The sequence below is a fragment of the Pristis pectinata genome, chromosome 12 (assembly GCF_009764475.1).
Source record: "Pristis pectinata isolate sPriPec2 chromosome 12, sPriPec2.1.pri, whole genome shotgun sequence".
Classification (NCBI taxonomy): Eukaryota; Metazoa; Chordata; class Chondrichthyes; order Rhinopristiformes; family Pristidae; genus Pristis; species Pristis pectinata.
Window position 1 is genome coordinate 9,133,037 of NC_067416.1, and position 26,453 is coordinate 9,159,489.

General features: G+C 44.0%; 1 protein-coding gene across 1 annotated transcript in view; it reads left to right on the forward strand.

The window, feature by feature from the left end:
- Window positions 1-26,453, forward strand: part of LOC127576893 (VPS10 domain-containing receptor SorCS1-like) — an 856,973-nt gene that overhangs the window by 76,668 nt on the left and 753,852 nt on the right. The gene's annotated exons all lie outside the window — the stretch shown is intronic.

The window sequence follows — 26,453 nt, forward strand, 5'->3', positions numbered from 1 at the left end:
GAGTAGGTGTGTGTGTGTGTGAGAGAGTAGGTGTGTGTGCGTATGTGTGAGTGTGTGTGTATGTTTGAGTATGTGTGGGTGTGTGTGTATACGTGTGTGTGTGCGTATGTGTGTATGTGTGAGTAGGTGTATGTGTGTAGGTGTGTGTGCGTATGCACGTGTGTGTGTGTGTGTGTGTGTGTGTGTGTGTGTGTGTGTGTGTGTGTGAAATAGACCTGAGGTTGCATGTTTCCAATAGACTGGACAATAGCATGATATTCTTCCCTTACAAGATGTCCATGAATGAATCCGACTTGATTTAATCTCAAACAGGAAGTTCATTGGCTTCTCTTTAGTTGTAGCTAGAATCTATTATATAGTTAAACTTCCTCACTTCCAGTGTGCTTTCAGGTTTAATGTGTCAAGTTGCAATTTAGTTGAGCATTTCAGATTCAGTTATGAGATGTGTATTTGTTGCTTCATTGTGGATCTGCACAGCAAGTTCTAGAGGTGGGAAATGGCACATATGTCAGCAATTAAAACAAGTTAGCATCGGGTATTTTGTGGAAAGCATCTTAGCCTGATCCATAATAATGCCTGCCATCATCATGAGTGTACAGGGACCGTGTGCAGAAGAAGTGTTGCGTAAAGGTCTGGAGAAATAGGGTCACCGTTTTCTCTGAAAACTATGATGTCCATCACTGTTATTCTACAGTTTTCAATAGCGTAAGACTGAGGAAGGGATGACTCTTTTGTGCTCTAATGGGTACTTCTTTGAAAGGTGTGTTGATGGATTAAATTTAGAAAATACTAACAATGGTATGGAGTAGACAGAAAGCACCATTTGATGTGAAGACCTTTCAGCAGAAATGAGTAGATGTTGCAGATGGACAGCTTGTGGAGAGGAACAGAGGGGGAAGAAAGACACTGAGCTAATGGAAAGAATGGTCAGTGATTATGAGGACAGTGTAATGAGTCACAAGAGTAGTGTGATCAAAGGAAGTAATAACAGAAATTAAGGCCAGCAGGCTGTATAACATTTTACTTCACAGAAAGATTGCTGTAATCTTGAATCTAATGACTTTAAGCAGCTTCTATTTCTCCCTACTTGGACAGCAGGTGTTGGGACTGTAGGCGTCGGTCTCCTGGGCACGTAATGGGGATGTGTTGTCGAGAACGTGTTTGGGAAGGGTGATTCAGCTGCACTCGTTTGCTTTGGATTATTGGGTCACAATCGTAATTTTTAGAGTGCGGGTAGCTTGCGTCTATGTACAGCCTGTGATGGCACCTGCCTCTTTTCTCCACCACACTCCTCTGCCCATTGAAGCCCCCTTTATATGACAAAATTCCCCATGCTTCCCACTATGAATGGTAGGACCTGAGGGATTATTGAGGAACAGAGGGATCTCCATTGTACAAGTCAAAAGATCCCAGAAGGTGGCAGGACCAGTAGATCAGGTGGTGAAGAGGGCTTATGGGATGTTAGCCTCATTGGCTGAGGCATAGAATATAAAAGCAGGGTTGTTATGGTACAGCATTGGTTAGGTCACATCTGCAGTACTGTGTACAGTTTTGTTCACCACACTATAGGAAGGATGTGATAGCAGTACAGAGGGTGCGAAGGGGATCCATCAGTATGTTGCCTGGATTGGAGCATTTCCGTTATGAGGAGAGAATGTGTTTGCTTTCCTTGCAGCAGAGGAGACTGGGCTGGGACACCTGAGAGAGGCGTACAAAATTAATGCAGTCAGAGGCAGAGTATATAGCAGGAAATCTTCCACCAGTAACAGAAAATAAAGCCAGATGACATAGATTTAGGGTAAGGGGGAAGAGGTTTAGAGGGGATCTGAGGAAGAACGTTTCCACTCAGAGAGTGGTTGGAACCTGGAGCACACTGTGTCGGAGTGGGTGGTGGAAGGGGGTACTCCCAAAGTAGTTAAGAAGTATCTGGACATACACTTGAATTGTCACGTCATGGAAGGCAGGCTACCAAGTGCTGGTAATTGGGATTAGTATAGATGGGTACTAGATGGTCAGTATGGGCAAAGTGGGCTGAAGGGCCGCTTTCTGTGCTGTCTGACTCCTCCTCTGCCATTGTCCTGTGACTGTCTACACTTTCAGAAATGTTAGAGAGGTTCCATCCAAACTAAGGACATGTGTTGTCGGGATCTACGCCCCATGCCTCTGCTGTTAAAGTACATGACTTGTGGTCATCCAGCTACTTAACTAGTGTCTGAGGGGGTGTGCTGAGTGACTGCACCAAGTGATAGTGTGAAGATTGTGCGTGCTGAATAAACAACATGGGTGCTGGTTCTAACAAAGCCTTGTGTCCGGTGATGGAGCAGAAATACCATTGTCCTCATATTCACATTCGGAGGTTGACATTTCCATGGCATTTACTAATCCAACTCCAGCTGTGCTCCTCTTGATCTCAAGGAAGCATGTTATCTGGATAAAAGGAAATGCCATATTAAACCATTTAGAGCTTTTAAGTGTGTAGCTAATGGTTCATATACAGTAGAGTTTTTCCATCATTACTGTGGGATATGTGACCCCTGTGGATTCTTAACATCCAACAAAGACCATGTATAGAAAATACATGATACTCAAGGAGCTCAAAACGTGTCCTATTTTTTCATGAGCTTTCCTGGAGCTTTCCAGAAACAATATTGCAATCCAGAGATAGTTACATGAAACAATCTTTAAAGGCTATCTGTGAGTTACAAACAGGTTCCATTTTTACAGATGTCCATAAGTCAATTTTGTCCGTAAGTCAAAAAATGCACAAAATCACTCAATATGGTGACCATACCTCCACAGTATTGTAATAAATGGTGCTGGTGAAGGTCAACTGACATGAACATTCCTTTATTGTCATCTCCTGCCTGGCTACAATGGTACAGGATCAGGAAGTCCCAGGCTCAGTGGCTGGTTTCGATGGGCTTGAAGTATCAGTGCACGTTACATTGTTTAGCAGAGTATCATTGCACAATTATTAATAGAAGTGATTGCTTGTCAACTTTCAAAGCAACTCTCTTAAGTGGCCTCCTGTGGTGAAACAGGCAGCTTGTATTCTTAAGAAACAATGGTGTCTAATTATTGCAAGAAAGTTGCATGTAAACAGGCTTTCTTTTAAAGACTGGTTCTCATTTGAATGTAATAATATTTATGGGAGCTCATTCATACTAAAAGGCAACTGCAACATGCCAGCTGGGTTCAGTGCGATTCACCCCATTAGAACCACAAGTATCAGGTTATGCACTGTTGGATGTTGGAGGTAGGGTGGGAAAATGGGTTTGGAACTCTTCCAACATCCAAAATCCCTGAGAATTTTCAAGAGCTCAAGGTGCTCTTGGTTGAGGAAGCCACAACTGACAAAAGAAGTATGAAATAAAGATGTTTAAGAAAAGAGATGATGACTGTAAAATGACAAGCTTGGTGGGTTTGAGGATCCCGGATCTTCCAATATTTTGTATGATGAATTACATCAGCCTCTGTTTATCCTTCTGGAGTGGAAACCTTCATGTTGTTCCATAATCTCTGCTCCCCACAAACAAGCCTTCCATCAACTGCACCAACAGACAACTAACCGCATTGGGAAACAAAGGCTGGAATCTCCCGTTATGGAGTTAAGGGGTTTGAAATAGAAATGGGGGTGATAGGAACGATTCAATGTGGAAATTATTGATATAAAATTTTCACATGGAAATGAGCAAAATTACCTTTTGGAAATAAAAAAAAGAACTGCAGATGCTGGAAATCTGAAATAAAAACAGAAAATGTAGGAAAGGTTCAGCAAGTCAGGCAGCATCTGCAGAGCGAGAAACAGTTAGCTTCTCAGGTCAAAGACCCTTCATCAGTTCATGTGCCAAAGCACATCAGATGCAATAACACCCTTTCATGCAGGTAGACACAATTGTCACAGAATTTAAGGTTGGGGGTGAAACTTATAGAAGTTTACAAAATGATGAGGGGCTTAGACATTATAGATAGAATTTTTTTCCGGGGGCACTCTAAAAGGAGAACAGGTTTAAGAAATTTAAAGAAGACCTGAGGGGCAAGTTTTTCACGCAGAGGCTGATGAATATCTGGAACAAGCTGCCAGAGGAGGTAGTGAAGGCAGGTACTATTACAATGTTTACAAGGCATTTGCACAGGTACTTGGATAGGAAAGGAATGGAGGGATATGGGCCGAATGTGGGCAAATGGGATTAGTGTAAATCTGCATCACAGTTGGCATGGATGAGGTGGGCTTTTAGGGGCCATTTCTGTGCTGGGCGTTTCTATAATTCTATGGAAAAGTGGAACAACTTTCATCAATTATTTGAAAATCAAAAAACTGAAACTCTGAAATAAAAACAGAAAATGCTAAAAAAGCACCTCAGCAGATCAGGCAGCATCTGTGGAAAGAGAAACAGTCTGCATTTCAGATCGAAGATCCTTCTTCAGAATTGAGAAAGGCAACGGAAAAAAGATGCTGAGTTTTCGCAGCACTTGCTGCTTTCACTGCATGAGTTATTTTCCTTTTACTGGTCTTTGTTGAGTGAAGAATGTTGTTCAGGGGGCCAAGGAAACTGCTCTTCCATCAGTGCAACAGAGTTTCCAGCATTCACGAGAGTCAACGAAACATGGACATGGGTTCGCTTTGACATTTCTTCATGTAATCCTGCATTTCTGTTAACCTGTGAGCATGAGTTTAGTTCGTCTCCAAGATATAGATCCAATTCTGTATTCGCAGAACCTAAATGCTCCAAGTTACATACAGAAAAAAAAAACTACGCTGGAAAAGTGCCAGGATTCATGGTGTGCTGTTGCTGTAGGCATAGAGAGACTAGACTTTGGGACTGAATCCACAATTGCAAAAATTCCCTGACTGTTATAGCCAATGGGCTCAAAATAATTAAGGCGTCAAAGCTTTGCAGAAGTCACCGTAGGCTGCGATGTAAAATCCTTTATCTCTTTTGCAAACACAATACTGATTATTGCAGCATGCCCTAATCCTTGCTTGATGATGTCAGCATGCTCAGATTAAAACTTTCTCTATCACCAATTGCCCCTTTATTCTCTGACATGGGTAAGGTTTGCAAAGGTTACTGGAAAGGACCTTGGTGGCTCATTTTCATAGAGACCTCTCTTAATTTATGTTCCTGGATAAAGTGTCTAGGTGTGTGTGTGTGGGTGCACGTGCGCACGTCAGGGGGATAATGTGTGGGCATGGAGATGGTTGAATAAAGTCCATTTATGCCAGCTTGGCATTTGCTTTTACATTTTCTCATGATTCTCATGTTCCCCTTATGACAGAGAAGATCATTCAGCCCATTGATGCTATGCTGGCCCTTAAGGGGTGAGGTGGGGGAGTGAGGAATGGGGTGAGGTGGGGGAGTGGGGAATGGGGTGAGGTGGGGGAGGGGAATGGGGTGGGGTGGGGGAGTGGGGAATGGGGTGGGGTGGGGGAGGGGAATGGGGTGAGGTGGGGGAGTGGGGAATGGGGTGAGGTGGGGGAGGGGAATGGGGTGGGGTGGGGGAGGGGAATGGGGTGAGGTGGGGGAGTGGGGAATGGGGTGGGGTGGGGGAGGGGAATGGGGTGGGGTGGGGGTGGGGGAGGGGAATGGGGTGAGGTGGGGGAGTGGGGAATGGGGTGGGGTGGGGGAGGGGAATGGGGTGGGGTGGGGGTGGGGATTGGGGTGGGGTGGGGGAGTGGGGAATGGGGCGAGGTGGGGGAGTGGGGAATGGGGCGAGGTGGGGGTGGGGAATGGGGTGGGGGAGGGGAATGGGGTGAGGTGGGGGAGTGGGGAATGGGGTGGGGTGGGGGAGGGGAATGGGGTGAGGTGGGGGAGGGGAATGGGGTGGGGGTGGGGATTGGGGTGGGGTGGGGGGAGTGGGGAATGGGGTGAGGTGGGGGAGTGGGGAATGGGGTGGGGTGGGGGAGTGGGGAATGGATTGATGTGGGGGGGGCGAGGTGAATGTGGGGAATAGGGCGAGGGGCAGGGTGAAGGTGGCATGTGGGGGGATGGGGTGAGGAGAAGGTGGGGGATGGGGTGGGGTGGGGGAGTGGGGAATGGATTGATGTGGGGGGGTGAGGTGAAGGTGGGGAATAGGGCGAGGGGCGGGGTGAAGGTGGTGGGTGAGGAGAAGGTGGGGGATGGGGTGAGGAGAAGGTGGGGAGTTGGGTGGGGTGCTGGGGGATGGGGTGGGTGAGGACAAGGTGGGGGGGATGGGGTGAGGAGACAGTGGATAGTCGGGAGTGGGACGGAGTGAAGGTGGGGAATGGGGCTCGGAGAAGGGTCAGGAATGGGGCACTGGTTGAGGTGAAGAGTGGAGGAGATGAGAATGGGGCGGTGAAATTGGGGTGTGGGGCAAGAGCGAGGTAAATATCTGTGGAGCGTGGGCACTGGTGGGGAGTAGACACAAGGTTGCATCATCACACAACAGAATGGTGCAGCAGGATCATATTTACTGCTCTGGCATTTTATTGGGCATATTTGCTCTTGGATTCCTTTTAAAATCCCAATTCCCTGGCTGTCTTCATTTCCCTTCGTACCTTCACTTCACCATCAATTACTTGCTTTAATTGATTCTGCCTCCCTGGCCCTGTGAGACCTTGCATTCTGGATTTGTGCAGCAGCTTGAGTGAAATAAGTTGAGATAGCATCCTTAATCTCCACAGGACATCCCAAAGCTCTCCACAGCCACTGAATTACTTTTTAATGCATTGTCGCTGCTTTGATGGCCAATGTGACAGCATCTGCAGAACCAATGAGAAACAGGGTTGATTAATCTATTTCAGGTGGTGTGATTCTGTTTTCCTTAAGATTCCTCTTAAATCATTTTTTTCCACAAAAGATGGATACCATCAGCAATGCCGGCATATATTTTGTCTACCCCACTTCACCCCGGGTCTAAGGCAGTTAAGATTGGTGGTTCTGGAGTAACATATCGGTCGGACTAGGTGAGGGTGGCTGATTTCATTCTGTGAAGGACGTTTGTGAAACCGCAAGCGGGATTTGAACTCGTGTCTCTGAATCAATAGTCCAGGCCTCCTGAATGACACAGGAACACAGGAAAGTAGGGTTAGGATAAGGCCCCTCAAGCCTGCCCAGCCACTCGATATGATTGTGGCTGATCTACCTCAGGCCTGATCTCCCCTTCTGTGCCAGTTCCCCAGAATCCTCAATCCCCTGATCTTCCAAATGACTACCTTCATCCTCCTTGCATATTTCTAACGACCTAGCCTCCACAACCCTCTGGAGTAGAGAATCCCAGAGATTCACCACACACTGCAACAAGGAATTTCTTTCTTCTTGGCAGCCCAATCACTCCAATCTTCCATGCAAGAAATCTCTGATATCCACACAAACTGGAAGATATATCGACCTCTCAATGAAAAAAAATACAGCCTTCTCCCAGCAATGCATTGATATGTCAGCCCACTCCAGTGTTGCACTTGGGGTTTTATTTGTGACTTCAGCTTTTCTCTCCAGGCTTCCAGATGGCTGGACCTTCTCTTCATATGGTTTTATTCCAACTTTGACTGTGTTCAATTTGCCACCTCAGAAAGAAGAGACAGGGAAGAGTCCTTCTCCAAATCCCTGACACCAATCAATTTGTTTAAATTTAAGCATAAGAATGAGGAGCAGGAGTCTAATACTAGAGGACATAGATTTAAGGTGAGAGGGGAAAGATTTAAAAGGGACCTGAGGGGTGACTTTTTCACACAGACAGCGGATAAATTTTTGCCTTGTTCTGCTTTATTTTTGATATCATGGGATAAATGTTGACAAGGATGGGAAGAGTTTCTGGTTCATCAGATGGTTTCATGGCATCTTTATAAAGGTGGTTGGATGAGGACCTTGATTAATGGTTACCAAAGAGGCAGCAAATTCAATCATGCAACACGCACAGGGACAGTGGGCTAGAGTTTGTTGTCAAGTCTTTCAGTGGGGCTTCAGGACAGAGGTAGGCATGTTATTAACAAGTCCAGCTGCCAAGATTAAACAGAATAAAGAAAAATAATGATAGAAAAAATTCAGACTAAGAGATTAAAACTTGGTATGCTGCTAAAGCTTCAAACTGGCTCTAATTTTCACTTCCATTGCTGTAGAGGTGAAAATTATAGCAATTGAAGAGATGGATTGATGCTCTGAAAGGATTGGATGGTACTGTAAATGTTTCTTTCATGGCTAATGAGTTGAATGGCCTTCAGGTGCATTTTTTCTTCTGAAGGCCAAAGAAAAATATTTTGGAACTGCGAATAATAACAGAAAGGAGAAGGAAAGCATTGAAGGAAGAAATTCGTTGAGCAGATTGGTTGATCATTTATGAACAAGAACCAGAAAATCACCACCAACAAAAAAAATTATCTGTCAAAAGGAAAGAGAATTAAAAGCTAAGTAAACATAAGCACGTTAGAAATAAATGGTCAGGATCTTCCTCCCAGGGTTTAAATGTCAAATACTATAGGGCATAGCTTTAAGGTGAGGGGGAAAGTTAAAAGGAGATGTGCAGGGCCAATTTTTTGCCAGAATAGACTGCCGGGGTGGTGGTGGAAGCAGATACAATGGTGGCATTTAAGAGGCTTTTAGGTAGACACATGAACATGGAGTGGAATGGAGGAATATGGATCATGTGCAGGCAGAAGAGATTTAATTTAATTTAGTATTGTGTTCAGTGCAGACATCATAGACTGAAGGGCCTGTTCCTGTGCTGTACTGTTCTATGTTCTAAGTTCTAAATCAGAGCAGAAATAGGCCATTCAGCCCTTCAAGCCCATTCTGCCATTCAATTAGGTCATGGTTGATCTACTTTACACAGTTGTTCCACTTCTATTACGTTTTGGTTCCCTTAATATCGTGAAGTCTGTCAGTTGCCGTTTTAAATTAAAGACTGTGCCCTCTGGTTTAAAGAATTCCAAAGATTTGCCACACCTTGATTGAAGGACTTTCTTCTCATTTCAGTCCTAAATGGCTTACACCTTATTTTAAGACTGTGAACACTAGTTCTAGACTTCTTAGCTAAGGGAAGCATCCTCCAGATAGATTGTGAACAGTTATGGTCCAAGCAATTCTCTCTGTTGTACCGCTAGTCACAGCCTGCCAACCAGAGAAGGAACTATTTGTTCTCATTCTTTGCTTTGTATCTTTTAACCAGGTGTTACTTCATGCTAGTATATGGCCCCAGTTCCATTTGCTTTAACTTTGTTCACTAACCTGTGTGGAACTTAATGAAAACCTTTTGAAAATCCACTGGTTCCTCCTCATCGCCTTGACTAGATACATACTCTGTTAGCTTAATCAAGAACGATTTCTTAAATCCACACTGACTCTGCCCAATCCTATTATTTTTTACGACTACCTCAATAGTAGAATCTACCATTTTTCCTTCTGTTGATGTCAGTCCAACCAGTCTGTTGTTAAAAACAAACTGCTGGAGGAATTCAGCGGGTTGAGCAGCATCCGTGGAGGGAAAGGAACGGCCGACGTTTCGAGTCGAGACCCTGCGTCAAGACTGTGAGTGTAGAGGGAGGATGGCCAGTGGAGCAGGCACAGTAGTGTAGCGGTTAGCATAACGCTATTACAGCGCCAGCGACCCGTGTTCAATTCCCGCCGCCGTCTGTAAGGAGTTTATACGTTCTCCCCATGTCTATAGTGTTACAATGTGCATGGAGATGGGTGACTAGACCAATCTGGGCTCGAAAATTCCTTTCACATGGGTGACAGAGGTGTAGAGACGCTGCAGCATCAGTGCCTCTTGATGTTCTGGATTCCCTTTTCTTCTTTGCTTCTTTCATTCTAGTTTCCTCAAATGAGGGAGCACCTCGTTTTGTTCAGCTATGCCACACAGGATGATCCAATGCTTGTTGTTCCCAGTAGGGTGCGTCAACACTGAAACTCTTCAGGGATGTTCTAAGAGAGTCTTTGAATCTCTTTGTCTGTCCACCACGTGATCGTTTGCCCTCAGTCAGTTCTCCACTTTGGTATTCTGTCCTCAGACATTCTTTTGACATTTCCTGCCCACCAGATCTGCGATTCTTTCAGCAATGTGTAAATACTGGGGAAGTTTCTTTGGGACGGAGTCTCTGTGTGTCTGGAATCTTGTCTTGCCACGTGACATGAAATATTCTGCACAGACAGGTCGTGGTAGGTGATAGGTGGACCTGGGTGAAGTGGGGAGTGACGGGCAGATGGAGCCAGGCGAGGGAGGGGAGTAGGAGACCCTGTAAAAGTGTGTGGGTGATAGGTTGATTGAACCAAGTTGGGTGGAGGGGATCAAAGCTGGGTGATGGGGGCAAAAGGGGGGTAAGGAAAAGAAGACGGTGGGAGGACCTAAGTGGATCAGAAGGAAAGAGAGGGGAGGGGGGGAATCACAGGGGATAAAGGGTTATCTGAAGTTGGAAAATTCAATAATCATGCCATTGAGTTGTAAATACCCAGGTCCATTGTTGCCTGTTTTCTCTCCTCCTGCTTTCTTATATTTGCCTCCCTCCAAACTTGGGATCAATTCCGGAATCTGTAGGATTCTGGAAGGCGATAATCAGAGCTTCCACTATCTCCATATCCACTTCTTTCAAAACACTAGGAAATAAAGATTGAGCATCGAATTTAATAAAAGGCATTGCTCGGTCTTGTGTACGAGTACCGGCTGCCCCCAGTTACAGATGGATGGTACACACCAAATGAACAGCCCTGCTGTAATCTTAAAAATGCTTCAAAATGATCTTGTCCCACTCTGTGCACACATAATCTAATGTGACACTGAGGCACGGGGCTGTGAATGGTGCACAGTTTGAGGTGTTGATGAACTGAGGCTCTGCCAGCCTGCCGAAGAAGTGGATGTTGTTAATCCCATGGCAACACACCAAGAAAAGCAGGGAGTATGGGCAGCGGCCAGGTTGAATTCTACCCCCCCCCCCCCACCCCTCCACCGCCACAAGAAAAAGAGATTAAATTGATCTCATTACTGAGAGAAAGGTATAAAGTTATGCAGCAGCTGCTACATTTCCTTCAGGACATCTTAAAGATCCTGAAGCACTTTATAGCCAATGGAAGTATTTTTTTAAAGTGTTCTAACACAGGAAATGTGATAACTAATTTGTACAGCATGCTCTCATGGTTTGATGTACACAGACCTAAACTGCTTTTATTGCAGTTTGTCTAAAGCTGGTTTTCTAACCTGGCATATGTGCATTGACCGCAATATTTAAAGCTAATTGATCAAATTAGTGTAATGCTAATAATTTCACTGTCTGCTATTTACTCTTGCTGCCTCGCTCTTGTCAATAATTTCAGTTTTGGATTTGCTGTGACTGTTGCCTTGATAAGTTAAGATTTCTTTATTAGTCACCTGTACATCGAAGGTTCTGGGGGCAGCCCGCAAGTGTCAACACGCTTCCGGTGCCAACATAGCACACCCACAACTTCCTAACCCATACGTCTTTGGAATGTGGAAGGAAACCAGAGCACCCGGAGGAAACCCACGCAGACACAGGGAGAACGTACAAACTCCTTACAGGCAGCAGCGGGAATTGAACCCGGGTGGCTGGCGCTGTTAATTGTTATGCTAACCGCTACACTACCGTGCCAGGGCCAGTGAAAGATTCAATGGGCCTCAATGTGCTTACACTTTGCAGGTGGTTCCAGGGTAAACTACCGGTGTCATCCTCCTCCTGGCTCAGCTCACCTCTGACATGCACGCCTGGATGTCAGGTGCTGATGCAATTGACTCACTCTGCAGCTGGAGTCAGCACAGAATGGAGCAGCTAGTAGAGTCACTGCCTCAGAGCGCCAGAGACCCGGGTTCAATCCTGACCTTGGGCGCTGTCTGGGTGGAGTTTGCATTTTTTCCTTGTGACCGTGTGGGTTGGTAGGTTAATTGGCCACTGTAAATTTCTCCCATTGTGTAGGGGAGTGGTTGAATCTGAGGAGATTTGATGAGAATATGGCGAGAATAGAAAATGAAGTTGATTTGTGTGCAGTTCTGGTCGCCTCATTACAGGAAGGATGTGGAAGCTTTGGGGAAGGTACAGAAGAGGTTCGCCAGGATGCTGACTGGATTAGAGAGTCTTAGCAACAGGGAGAGGTGGGAAAAACTTGCATTGCTTTCACTGGAGCGTTGGGGACTGAGGGGAGACCTGATAGAGGTTTATAAAATTATGAGAGGCATAGATAAGGTGGATAGTCTTTTTCCCATTGTAGACATGTCTAATTCTAGAGGATGTAGCTTTAAGGTGAGAGGGGGAAAGTTTAAAGGAGATGTGCATGGTAATTTTTTTATGCAGAGAGTGGTTCGTGTCTGCAACCCCCCTTGCCAGGGGTAATAGTGGAAGTAGACGTGATGGGGATGTTTATGAAGCATTTAGACAGGTATATAAACACGCAGGGACTGGAGGGATATGGATCATGTGCAGGTAAGTCAGGTTTAGTTTAATTTGGTATCATGGTCGGCACAGACATCACGGGCTGAAGGGCCTGTTCCTGTCCTGTACTGTTCTATGTTCTTAATTTAGGATTAGTGTAAATGGGTGGTCGGTTATCAGTGCAGACGCCATGGGCCAAAGGGTCTGTTTCTCTGTTGTCTTCTTCTTTGACTCTGTAATTCTGTGAATCCGTTGGTGAAGCACACACCTACTGAACCAAGCAGTAAGATGCCAGCTTCTCAGCTTTATAGCAGCCATGGTTGGCATATGTAGCATAAACCCATTCATTTGATGTTGACTGGAATTGGAGATGGTATAAAATGGGAGTGAGGCTGGAACCCAGACCTGATTTGGGCTGGATTACTGCAGCACTGGGATACTGTGGGTGGACGGAAGTCATTTTTAAATACTGTCACTGATGTGGGAAATGTACTAGCCATTTGAGAACAACAAGCTCCCACAGACCGGTAATGATTAGATTGTAATTGGCAATGGTGATGTACAAACTGGTTGGGCTAATTCACAATAACAATTTGGGATCTTCCTGAGAGAGCATGCTGGACATTGGGTGAATGGCTCATCCAATGGCCAGCAAGGAAGCACTCCCGCTGTACACCAATGGAGAACCAGGTTCGGTGTGTTGTTCAGAACTCTAATGTGGCGACTCTATAACTCTCTGACTCAGAGGGAAAAGTCTAACCAACTGAGCCATAAGTGGCACTCAAAGCGGGGATTTGAGTTCCCCATTGTACCAGCAGCACTGTGGGAGTTTTCCCATTGTACCAGCAGTACTGCAGGAGTATCTCCATTGTATCAGCTGCACTGTGGGTGTTTCCCCACTGTAGCAGCAACACTGTGGGAGTTTCTCCATTGTACCAGCAATACTGCGGATGTTTCCCTGTTGTACCACCTTTTCCTTAGGATGTTATATCATGGTCCCAACTTCCTGCCTGGGAGGGAATCAAAGGTGCTGAGGGACTATTTGAAGAAGGTGCATGAACTGACAAGCTCTTATCAAGCAGTAGCACCACAAATGGAATATTTTGCTGTTCATTCACATATTGTTATAGGAACTTGCTATGTGCAGTTTGCACTGGTTCATCTCCATGATAACATTTAAATACACTGAAAAATTTATCGCTTGGATGCACATGCAGCTTCTTGTAAAGTTTTAAGTGATCACCCTATGGCACTGACACTCTCACCAGGGGGAATGGTTTAACAGGATGAATAGTGAAAGCCTGGAATAATTTTGAAAGGCTTCCATTCCATCGCCACTTAGCCTTGATATGATTGAACAGAGACTATCCCTAATGTGAGGGCTCTCTGCAAATAGCCTTTAACATCCGTCTGAACTCGCAGAACAAAATGAAGGTCCTCAGTTCAGTATATATCAAACAAATAATCACTCCCCCACACAGGACTCCCTCAGTGCAGTACCGAGATGTCAGCCATTGTTTCACTCATACTCTGAAATATTGCTTTGGATCATACATATGGACATCGGAGTTGGGAACAGGAGGAGACCACTTGGCCTCTCAACCTTGTGCTACCATTTAATAACAACAGGGCTGATCTGACTGTAATCTTAACTCTGCACGGGCAGGCACGATAGTGTAGCGGTTAGTGTAATGCTATTGCAATGCCAGCGACCCGGGTTCAATTCCAGCCACAGTCTGTAAGGAGTTTGTACGTTCTCCCCGTGTCTGCATGGGTTTCTGCTGGGTGCTCCGGTTTCCTCCCACATTCCAAAGACGTACAGGTTAGGAAGTTGTGGGCATGCTATGTTGGCGCCGGAAGCGTGGCGACACTTGTGGGCTGCCCCCAGAACACGCTACACAAAAGATGCATTTCACTATGTGTTTCGATGTACATGTGACTAATAAAGATATCATTATCGTCATTCCCATCTACACTTGGTAACCTTTCTCCCCCTTGCTTATCAAGAATTATTCTGCCTCTGCCTTAACGGCATTGAAAGACTCTGCTTTCATCATTCTTTGAGGAAGAGAGTTCCAAGTACTCTTGACCCTTTGAGTGAAAACATATTCACCTCATCTATGTCTTACCTGAGCAACCCTTTTACTTTTAAACAGAATCAGAATCAGAATCAGGTTTATTATCACTGACATACGTTGCAAAATTTGTTGTTTTGTGGCAGCAGTACAGTGCAAGACATAAAAATTACCATAAGTTACAAGAATAAATAAATAGTGCAAAAAAAGAATAACAAGGTGGTGTTCATGGACCATTCAGAAATCTGATGGCAGAGGGGAAGAAACTGTTCCTAAAATATTGAGTGTGGGTCTTCAGGGTCCTGTACCTCCTCCCCGATGGTAGTAATGAGAAGGGGTCATGACCCATAGTTCCAGATTCTCCTATTAGAGGAAACATCGGCTTCATACCTGCCCTGTCAAAACACCTCAGGATCTTGTATGTTTCAAACAAATTACTGACCACTGTTTTAAACTCCAGCAGATACAAGCCCAGCCTGCCCAACCTTTCATCATCAGAAAACCTGCGCATTCCATCTGTCAGTCCAGTAGCATTTCTCTGAACTGCTTCCAGTGCAATTATATTCTTCCTTAAATGAGACCAAAACTGTATGCAGTAATCCAGATTGTCTCACCAATGCACGACTGAAGCATAAGCTCCCTACTTTTGTATCCAATTCCCCGAGCAATAACCAATGACATTCAGACAGCTTTCCTAATTGTAGTGCCTGCATACAAGCCTTCTGCAAACCATGCACCAGGACACTCAGATCCATCTCAATCTCAGAGCTCTACTATCTCTTGCCATGTAGATAACATGCATCTTTCATTAATTTTGTTCAGCCAAAATGGACAATTTTACATTTTGCCACATTATACTCCATTTGACTGATCTTTGCCCAATTGTTTAGCCCATCTACATCCCTTTGTGGACACTGTCTGTCCTCCTCTTTCCTACCTCTCATCAGCAGTTTGATTCTTAAAAACTTTAGTATGTCAATATTTGTTAATGCATACCAACAACAGGGGAAAATAATCCCTCAATATCTAACCACAAGTTTCCACTATACATGTGAAAGGGCATAAGGTAGAAACCTTTAGTTAGTCTGTGAGTACCACACTTTGTGTGACCACACTTGGTGGGCTTAACACTATGATGCTGGAGGAACTCAGCAGGCTAGGCAGCATCCATGGAGAAAAGCAGGCAGTCAACGTCTCGGGTCAGGACCCTTCTTCGGGACTGAAGATAGGAAAAGGGGAAGCCCAATATACAGGTGGGAAAAGCAGAGCAGTGATAGGTGGACAAAAGAGGGGAGGTGGGGTGGGCACAAGGTGGTGATAGGTAGATGCAGGTAAGAGATAGTGATCGGCAAGTGTGGGGGAGGAGGGGAGAGCAGATCCAATGGGGGATGAGTCAAAGGTAAGAAGGGTCCTGACCCGAAACATTGACCACCTGCTTTTCTCCACGGATGCTGCCTGGCCTGCTGAGTTCCTCCAGCATCATAATGTTTTTCATCTAGATTCCAGCATCTGCAGACCTTTATTTCTCTTGGTGGGCTTAAGGTAGATTTGTTTTGTTTTGCGTGCTTGCATTATTTAAGTTCTTGACTGTTTTGAATCTCTTCTCAAAGTCTTGACAACGTGGCATTTACTATGGGCACAGTTATTACAGCGGGTGTCTGGTGTGCTGGGATCATCCTGCCATCCTAATGCTTTGTTCTTGCATAAGCACAGAGCTTATAATTCTGTCCCTTCAGCCACAATACTTATTTCTGAATATACAGTGCTCCTGGGTCGGTGGGAGAGCATTCAGCCAGGGCATCCTCTGCGGATGAACTGATTTCTGGATGTTTGCTGAGTTGGGGATCACCCTACCCTTCCAGTGAAGCTGAATTTCTGAATTTTGGACATGACAAACAGTGACTGGTGAGGCTTCAGATGGCTGGCAGTGTCTGTGGTGTGAAGCTGTTGCCATGGAAGGGGGAAGGAAGACAAGAAATCAAGAATGTCGGAGCAGGACTAGGCCACCCAACCCCTCAAGCCTGCCCTGCCATTCAATACAATCATGGCTGATCTAAAGAAACACACAAAAAATGCTTCAGCACTTTGTGTGTGTTGTTCCAGATTTCCAGCATCTGCAGTCTCTCTTGTGTCTCCATGGCTGATCCATGCTGCCCTCATCTCCTCTTCCCCATAACCCTCAATTCCTCAATCCTTGAGATATTTATCGATTTCCACCTTAAATATATCTAATGATCTGACCTCCACCACCCTCACAGGCAGAGAATTCCAGAGATTCACTACACCCTGAGAGAAGAAATCTCTACAAACCTCAGTTTTAAATGACTTGCCACTGTCGCTCTGTCCTCTCGTTCATGACTCTCCCAATGGTAAGAACGTTGCAACATCTACCCTGTCGAGCTCCCTTATATGCTTGAATAAGGTCACCCCTCGTTCCTCTAAACTCCAAGGAACACAGAGGGAAGAAGAGAAAGTGGAGCGGGGAAAGGAGCAGCTGCACCAGCAGCAGGAATATGTCATTAGCGGTAATCATACTGTTGCTATTATTTCATCAACCATGTACCCAGTGCTATTTCTGCAATAATAACTCTAAAGTCAAATTATACGGCAATTAAGAGTGTGATATCTACTATAATTCAATATTTATCTTGCTTTATGAGCTTTAAAATGCAGTTTTTTTTATTGCGGCCAGATTTCCTCATATCACCCTACTCGTGATAAGTGTAGATTACTGTACCTCCACAGGGATTAACATGATCAGTTTATACTTAGGAGAAAACCACTTCAAGTTTTATTTTAATTTTGGTGATTCTTTAGTTACCTGAAATTCAATCTTCCCTCTTTATTTCACCCACTACAGTAAAAGTCCAATAATCTGGCACCCTTAGGAGTTTGATGGTGCTGGACTAGCAGAGTTTCTGGACTATTGGGAAGGGCCTGGGAAGTGTTGTAGAACAGGGAGACCTTTTAGTACAGGTGCATGGTTCCTTGAAAGTGGAGACACAGGTCGACACAGAAGGCATTTGGCACACTAGCCTTCATTGGTCAGGATATTGAGTACAGGAGTTGGGATGTCATGTTACAACTGTACAAGGAATCGGTAAGGCCATAGCTGGAGTACTGCGTGCAGTTCTGGTTGCCCATGGTATATAGGAAGGATATCGTTAAACTGGAAAGGGTGCAAAGAAGATTTCTGAGGATGTTACCAGGACTGGAGGGTTTGAGTTCGAAGGAGAGGCTGGATAGGCTAGGAGGCTGAGGGGTGACCTCATAAGGGGCACAGATAAGGTGAATAGCCACATTTCCCGGGTAGGGGAGTCCAAAACTAGAGGGCATTCAATTAAACTAAAAGAGGAAAGATTTAAAAGGGACCTGAGGGGCAACTTCTTCACACAAAGAGTGGTGGGTATATGGAACAAGCTGCCAAAGGAAGTGGTCGAGGCGGGTACAACTATGGCATTTAAAAGGCATTTGGACCACAAAACAAATGGGAAAGGTTCAGAGGGATAAGACCAAACACAGGCAAATGGGACCAGCTCAGTTAGGCAATTTGGTCAGCATGGATAAATTGGGCCGAAGGGCCTGTTTTCTGTGCTGTATGGCTCTATGACTCTATTGCATGTTATTCCAATTAATTCCTATTAATACCCAAATGCTCTTTTATTTCACCTTTTTTTTAAATATTAGAGCATAGTATAATAAATTCTCCAGTGAACATGGTGAGCTTAAAGGGAGCTGGAGATACACAAGCACTCTGGACCCTTGGCTCTGGCCACACACCCCGCTCACATTCTGGATCCCCAATGAGTGAGCTAAATGTCGAACCATGATTGAGTGGATGCCTGGAGTTTTACCGTAAGCTGAAACCTTGCTGAATTTTGTGAACAAACATGAGCCACTCTGACAGGCTATTGACCGTAGAGTCATAGACCCATACAGCAGGGAAACAGGCCCTTCGGCCCAATCCGTCCATGCCGACCAAGTCGCCTCACTGAGCTCGTCCCATTCGCCGGCGTTTGGCCCACATCCCTCTAAGCTTGACCAAAGTTCTTGGACATGAAACGGGAGGAACGGGGTTGCCGCCACTTCTCTGCGCCTCACGACCAATAGAAAGCTGGTCCCATCCTTTTGAGAAAGCGCCATGGTGTCTTTCACTTGCAGGTTAAAAGTGTATCCAAGGAAAGAGGATTAATTTTGTGTGGACCATCAGCCTTCTCTCATTTAATTCAACAGGTATCAAGCTTTCCGTAGTATGGTGGCAGTAGTCCAGATGGACTGGTGAGAACATAGATCATAGAACAGTAGAGCAGAGGAACAGGCCTTTCAGCCTATCATGTCTGTGCCAACCATGCCATTCTAACTAATCCATCTAGCAGCATGTGGTCTGTATCCCTCTTTTCTGAGCTGGTCCCATTGGCCTAAATAATGCTCAATATAATATAAATTATATAGTAAGTAAAAAACTAGAAAGCTTTGGCAAACTTTGAAACTGAATTAGAAAGCGATAATGTTGGAAGTTCACAACATGAGATAAAGAGTTGCTGTAATAAAAATGCAGTTCATCCATTAAAATGAAGAGGACCAGTCACTTCCAACTAGACTGATTGGCGCATGACTCCTATCCTATGAAATGTGGTCTTCTATGGTGTCTGTGGAATCAATGTGTGAATTTGAACACAAAAATTCCACTTGGAGTAGGTCACCAGGCCCCTTGAGGCCTACCCACCATTCAATATGATCATGGGTGATCTATGCTGGCCTCCACTCATCTTTTCCAGTTCCCCATAACCCTTGATTGCTCAATATTTCAAATACTTTTCTATCTCCACCTCAGATATATCTAATGATCTGGCCTCCACCACCACTGGTGTAGGGGAATTCACCACCCTCTGAGAGAAGAAATTTCTGCACACTACAGTCTTAAATGAGCAGCCCCTTATTCTGTCCTCTTTTTCGTGACTTTCCCACCAGTGAGAACATCTCAACATCTGTCCTGTCGAATCCCTTTAGAATATTATGTAGTGGCCTACTCCTGATCCTAATCTTCCAACAGATTAATTTCAATCTCCTATTATTTTCCCCATTGCCCTCTCAAGTACTTTAATTCTCCTTTTTGAATGTGTTTCCACCAGCTTGACCCAAGCAAACAATCCAGATGCAAGAACAAATGCAATCAGCTCATTTTGGAATAAAGGACCGTGTGGGTTACAGACTTCGATTATTGTTTTATTCATTTTGCCCAATGTTGTGACCTTCCATGGTTTTCACTCAAGGTATCCAGTGCAAGGAAGGATTTCACATGCTGGTTCCAAAATGGCTCGGTACAACCCAAAGGTATAATACCGCAGATGCTGGAAATCCAAAGTAAAAACATAAACCACTGGTCAGGTGACATCCGTGAAGAGAAATAAAATGAACATTACTCAGAATTTTGAAAAAGTGATGAAAGAAGTTTTAAGATGCAGGGAAAAGGGAGAGAGGGTTTGGGGGAGAAGCAGAGGGAAAGCCTGTGATAGGATGGACAGCGGACGAGAGTGATTCAAATGGTAGTGGTGCCATTTGAAAGTGAATAGTGAGGGCTTGTGAATGACAGAAATTGTATCTGGGGAGGTATAAATCAGAAAAGATGAATAAAATTGAATAATATCTGAAGAAAAAGTCAAAGTGGAAATTTGAGATACAAAGCTGTAATGGCTGATTATCTAAAGCTGTTAAATTTATGATAAGATATTTATTTATTAGTCACATGTACATCAAAACACACAGTGAAATGCGTCTTTTTGTGTTACTAAGAATGCGCTGGGGGCAGCCCACAAGTGTTGCCACTCTTCCGGCACCAACATAACCTAACCCGTACGTCTTTGGAATGTGGGAGGAAACCGGAGCACCCGGAGGAAACCCATGCAGACACACGGGGAGAACGTACAAACTCCTTACAGACAGCAGCGAGAATTGAACCCGGGTCACTGGCGCCGCAATAGCGTTACACTTACCGCTACACTACCGTGCTGCCCAATTTGGTACTGAGTGTGGAAGGAAGCAATGTGCCCAGTCAGTAGATAAAGTACTCTTCTTGAGCTTGAGTTGGACTCTGGTTCTATGCATTAATTTATTGTGGTTAATTTAATCAATTCCCCGGGAAAATAAGTGTCTTTATTTCATTGTTGAACAAACAGCTATTAAAATTAATAATAAGCCATTCTCAGGTTTAAAACCAAAGATATATCATTTATGGTAATTATCATTTGGTGAGTTAATCAGTTGCAGATAAACAGACCTTAGAAATTTTTGCAGTTGCAACATTGCATCTGTGACTGATATATGGTAAAGTGAATTCATAATAATGCTTTCATTAATGGTGTAGTAACATATCAAAAGTGCCTCACGCAATGTATTACTTTAGGGAGGTGAACTGTTTCATCATACTCCTACAGAAGTGACAGCTGTGTGATCAAAATAATGCTACAAAGTGGACAAGCCTTTGTTTTGCAAAAGAAATTCCAGCAGTTGCTGGTGGAGAATTTTAATCTTGGCTACCTCACCTTTGAGAGCAACAGTGAGACATGTTGTGGGAATATGCCGTCTCCAGGTCTTGCCTCTCTAACTTTCCAGCAGTTATCATTCCTCTATTGTCAATGGTCAGTATCCTGGTGTTTTATCCCTGGGGGCTCCAATGCCTCAAGGACTGCCCACGGTCAAACCAAAGGTCCATCACCTCATGTTGATTAAAAGACTAGCAATTAATTGACTGTGCCAGCACTGATGTGACCACACCTGGAATATTTGTGTACAGATCTGCTCTCCCTACTTAAGGAAGGAATTACTTGCTTTGGAGGTTCATCAAATCGTTTCCTGCCAGGCAGGATGATTTGTCGTCTGAGGACAGTTAAAACAGACTGAGTCTATTCTTTTGGGTTTAGACAAATGAGAGGTAACCTCACTGAAAATTACATCATTCTAATGAGGTTTGACAGGGGAGGTGTGGGTTTGATGTTTCCCCAGGCTGAGGTCACTGTCTTAAAATGAGGGGTTGGCCATTCAGGACTGAGATGAGGAATCCAGAACCAGGGGTACAGTTTCAGAATAAAGGGTGGCAGTTTAAGACTGAAAGGAGGTGACATTTCTTCACTCAGGAGTGGTAAAGTTTTTACCTGAGAACAGTTGGAATCTCAGTTACCAACCGTATTCAAGAAAGAGCTCGATAGATTTTTGGATATTAAGGAAATCAAGGGATGTTTTTGATTAGTTCAGGAAAGTGGCACTGAGGTAAAGATCAGTTATAATCTTATTGAATGGTGGAGAATAGACATGATACTGAATACCTGCTGCTGTGTCTGCTGCTCATATGATACATGGACATTGCTTATGTATCGTAGCTTGGTTCCTTTGCAGATGGAAAGGCTTTAAGTGAGGATCATGGCTTAAAGTGGCGAGGTTTAAACTGATGTCTTAATTGCATCTGCTTTAATGTTGCTACTGAAATGAATCTATATGTCAACAATCTGTTAATGCGATAGTTCAGAAGTCACACTTCGATTAATTTGTTGATTAATATGTACCTATAAAAATAGGTTAATGGTTTTCCTAAAGCCAGTGAAAACATTTCATACGAACATGATCTTTTATGGTTACAACCCAAAGTCTCAACAAAACAGCTTTATAAGTGTGACTGAGATTAAGGCAGGTCAAAGTCATTAGTGGTTTGTGACTATTGTACAGAATGATTGCTCTCCTGACGTTTAACCAGACAGGGAGTAGCCTTGTTCCAATACATTGTTACACTCTCTTGTATGGTTGCTTTACTTCTGTTTAAAATATTTTTGCTCAGTTGACATATTCCACAGTTGTTATGGATACAAGATGACAAGATAATGGCAAATATTGCAATTTGACACCCCAAGCCTCCACAACTGACACAAAAGGTAGAACATTGATTTGCATTTTTTATGCCAGTAAATTTCAGATGCAACATATACTTTTTTTAATGGTGGACCAAACCGACAGTTTTTGTTCTTGATGGCCCTGTCTGCACCCGGCAGGTGGGTCTTCTGTCATAACTGCTTAGTGTGAAGGGAGTATGACAATGCAAAGTCTCCAGTTTTCAGCCACTGACCCATGCTGGGAGTTGATATTCCTCACCTCCACATTTTGCTTTGTGGTTTCTTTCCTTGCTGTGTGAAAACTTGGTCTGTTGTGGTTGACAGAAAATGGGTGACTAACAAATATTCTGCCAAAGAGTGTCAATGGGATTATCTCTGGGCGTGGTGCAAATGGTTAGCAAACCTTTTGTGTGTTGGAGAGGAAGTTTCCAGCCTCTTATTCTGTCATTGCCCTGGGGTTCTTTGCCAAGCGATGATATGCCTGTGGCAGGAAGGCTTTGGGAGTTGTCATATCCTGATGGTCCAATCCTCATAAGTCCAGAGCAGGCTTGCTGGACCATTTAGTTTTTTTCTGTCATTTTGTTGTTGTCAACATCCTGCAGTCCTAGGTTCTGGGAAGGATTGACAGTCAGTATCAGGCTGAAGTGACACATTTACATCAGACATCTCCTCCTCCCTACCTAACAGGTACATCTTACGATGAGATGGACTCTGACCTCATGATCTACCTTGTTGTAACCTTGCACCTTATTGACCTGCACTTTCTCTGTAGCTGTGACACTTTACTCTGTACTGTTATTGTTTTTACCTGTACTACCTCAATGCACTCTGTACTAACTCAATGTAACTGCACTGTGTAATGAACTGACCTGTACAATCGGTGTGCAAGACAAGTTTTTCACTGTACCTCGGTACAATTGACAATAACAAACCAATACCAATACAGTGATAGACTGCAGCAGACTCGCCCCGGCAGATGCAACTGGTACCATTATTGTGGGCCTTGGCCCAATGTGAAACATCTTTCTTCCTGAATTTGCAGTAATTATACAGGATCGTAGGCAGAAGCAGGCATGTTGGCCTGACCCATTCTCCCAGCAGAACTGACATTTATCAACCATCAGCAGATCACCATATCTCAGATCTCTGTGCACACATGGGAAGAGTTGGAGGTCCTGGATGAGCTGGAGGTCAGGTGCTGGTACATCGGGCTGCCTGCTCTACAGCTGGACTTATTGCTGGACCCTTGAGTCTGGGTGTCCATTGATGGTTTTGTCCCCTCTTGGTTCAACATCTCATTTGAATGACAGCATCTCAAACAGTGCAATTGAGATGGATTCAAGGGATCCCATGACATTGTTTCAAGGAGGAGCATTGGCGTTTTCCCTGATTAATGTTTTTCTCTATTTGCTCAAATTGGTTTTCATGTTTTCTACTTAACTATCATGACTGTGCTTCAAAAGTCCTTCAAATGGCACTGAAATGTCTTGGGTAGAGCTGAGATTATCAAGGCACTATGTAAATGCAAATGTTTTTCTGATACAGGCTAGATATTGTGCTCATGTGTCTGGAGATCAGACTGAAACTCTTCTGGTCTTGTTGACTTTGTTACGTGCTGGGAAAACATTAAACCCCTGTGAAAGTTCTCCTGCAGTTCCCTGTTTGACCAGTTCATGAGTAATGGTAAATATCTGTGGCTTCTGAACATGTATCATTTTAAATCCACAATAGGATGAGTGGACAATATTTACATTTAGAACTGGTCTGGCTATACAGTTGTCCGCAGAGAAACCTTAGAATTGGTAACAGTTTGTTTCAGCAATGTTGGAATGCATTTCCAGATTTGAATGTTGAATTTTCACCAACCCTTGAGACTATAAGGAGATGTTGGACAAACTAGGGTTGTCTTCTCTGGAATGGCGGAGGCTGAGGGGAGACCTGATTGGTGTTTGTAAAATTATGACAGGCATACAGTAGACAGCCAATCCAATCCCTGAAAGTGGCTGCACAGATTGATAGGGTGGTAATGAAGGCATATGGGGTGCTTGCCTTTGTTATTCAAGGCATTGAGTTCAAGAGTCAGGAAGTTATGTTGCAGTTTTATAAAACTCTGGTTAGGCTGTATCTGGAGCATTGCATTCAATTCTGGTTGCCCCATTATAGGAAGGATGTGGAGGTTTTGGGGAGGGTGCAGAAGAGGTTTACCAGGATGCTGCCTGGATTAGAGGGCATGTGCTATAAGGAGAGGTTAGACAAACTTGGGTTGTTTTCTCTGGAGCAGCAGAGGCTGAATGGAGACCTGATAGCAATTTTTAAAATTATGAGAGGCATAGATAGAGTAGAGAGACAGTATCTTTTCTCCAGGGTTGAAATGTCCAATACTAGAGGGCATGTACTGAAGATGAGAGGGTGAAAGTTCAAAGGAGATGTGCAGGGCAAGTTTTTTTTACATAGAGAGTGGTGAGTGCCTGGAATTTATGTTTTTCTTGTGAATGCTGCTTGTATGACACTATGTGCCTGTGATGCTGCTGCAAGTAAGTTTTTCATTGCACTTGTACTTACATGTACTTATGCATATGACAATAAATTCAATTTTGACTTTGACTTTGATCTTGAGGGGTGGTGGTGGAGGCAGATAAGATAGGGGTGTTTAAGAGGCTCTTAGATATGCACATGGATATGCAGAGAATGGAGGGATATGGACCTTGTGCAGGGAGAAGGGATTGGGCATCAGTAGCTTAATTAGTTCAGCACAACACCATAGGTTGAAGGGTCTGCTCCTGTGCTGCACTGTTCTATGTTCTACATTCTAAATCCAAAATGACATCAACACAACTGGACTCAAATTTTGTTTCAAGCAGATTCTGAGTCTGTGGGTGAATATTGTTGAACAGCCAATCCTAGTTGTCCTTGAGTGACTTTGCCACAGGTCTGGAGTTACCATGTCGACCAGGATTTTCCCCAGATGGCTTTTGATGTGTCACCATTATTAAATGTTAGCTCTTTAATTCCAGGTTTATTTAGTTAACTGAATTTAAATTTCCTGTGCTCCATCTGAGGGATTTAAGCTCTTATTTCCATATCTTTAGCTCAGGGCTCTATTGCTCATTTAGTAACATAACCACTTTGCTACTGTGCCCTTGCAGGAAGGGAGGGGAGCTGGAAATTGGTCCACCAATCCAGAAAGAGGTCCAGGTAATTTTTTTAGCATCTAACTTAAATGCCCACTGGCTGGTTACTTTGTAATCAGCCAGTCTGGATGGGAAGTCAGTGAGGGGCAGTGGAAAAACTGAGAGGAGTCTGACACAAGGCAGGTGGGGGGTACATTTCTGCACAGTATTTATGGAATTGAAATGAAACAGCTCTGTTGTCATGAAAGGCAATTTCAAATATAGTCTGGCATTATTTTTGCCTCTGTTGTCACATTTTGATTAAAAATGTACATATTGGTTAGTTCAACTCAAATGATTTCAGAATGAATTCAGAATTGAGAAATCTTTTAAAACTAAAGTCTGTCTTGTATTCTGCTGAATCCATTAAATGTAGAGAAGTCTTGTGGCAAGTATACATCCATCACGCAGAACGTCACAAAAATGACATTAAAAAAAGGAGAAAAAAAGTCAATCTTTTTTCTGAGTCAGGCTTTGAAACTTATAAGCAGTTCCTATTTTTGACCACTTTGCCACAGGGAGTACTTGTCCAGTGGCTTCATGGGGTGGGATCAGTTAAAAGCCTTTGTTTTATCCATTAGGTATCACAAGGGTGCTTTAGACCTGTCCTATTATTCCCAACCCACCTCCAAACAGCCCAAAGCTACCAATGTGCAATGGGAAGTTGCAAGGTCAAATGCTAGATGATCAACATGAATTTAAGAGCAACAAACGATCTGCCGGAGGAACTCAACAGGTCGAGTAGCATCTGTGGAAGGAAAGGAATTGCTGATGTTTCGGCTCGAAACCCTGCATCAGGGTTGGGTTCTGGGATCAGGATTATGAATCCAGAGTTTGCTTTGTGAAGGTGTCTGGAAAATCTTTTAAGCTATTTTTGGTGTAAGCACCTTCTCCCATACAGGGACTGGAAAAGCTAGAATATGTCCTTTGCTAAGGCTGTAGATCCTGAGACATTGTAGCTTTCAAGACTGGGAGAGGTTGATGTCCGCCTTACTGG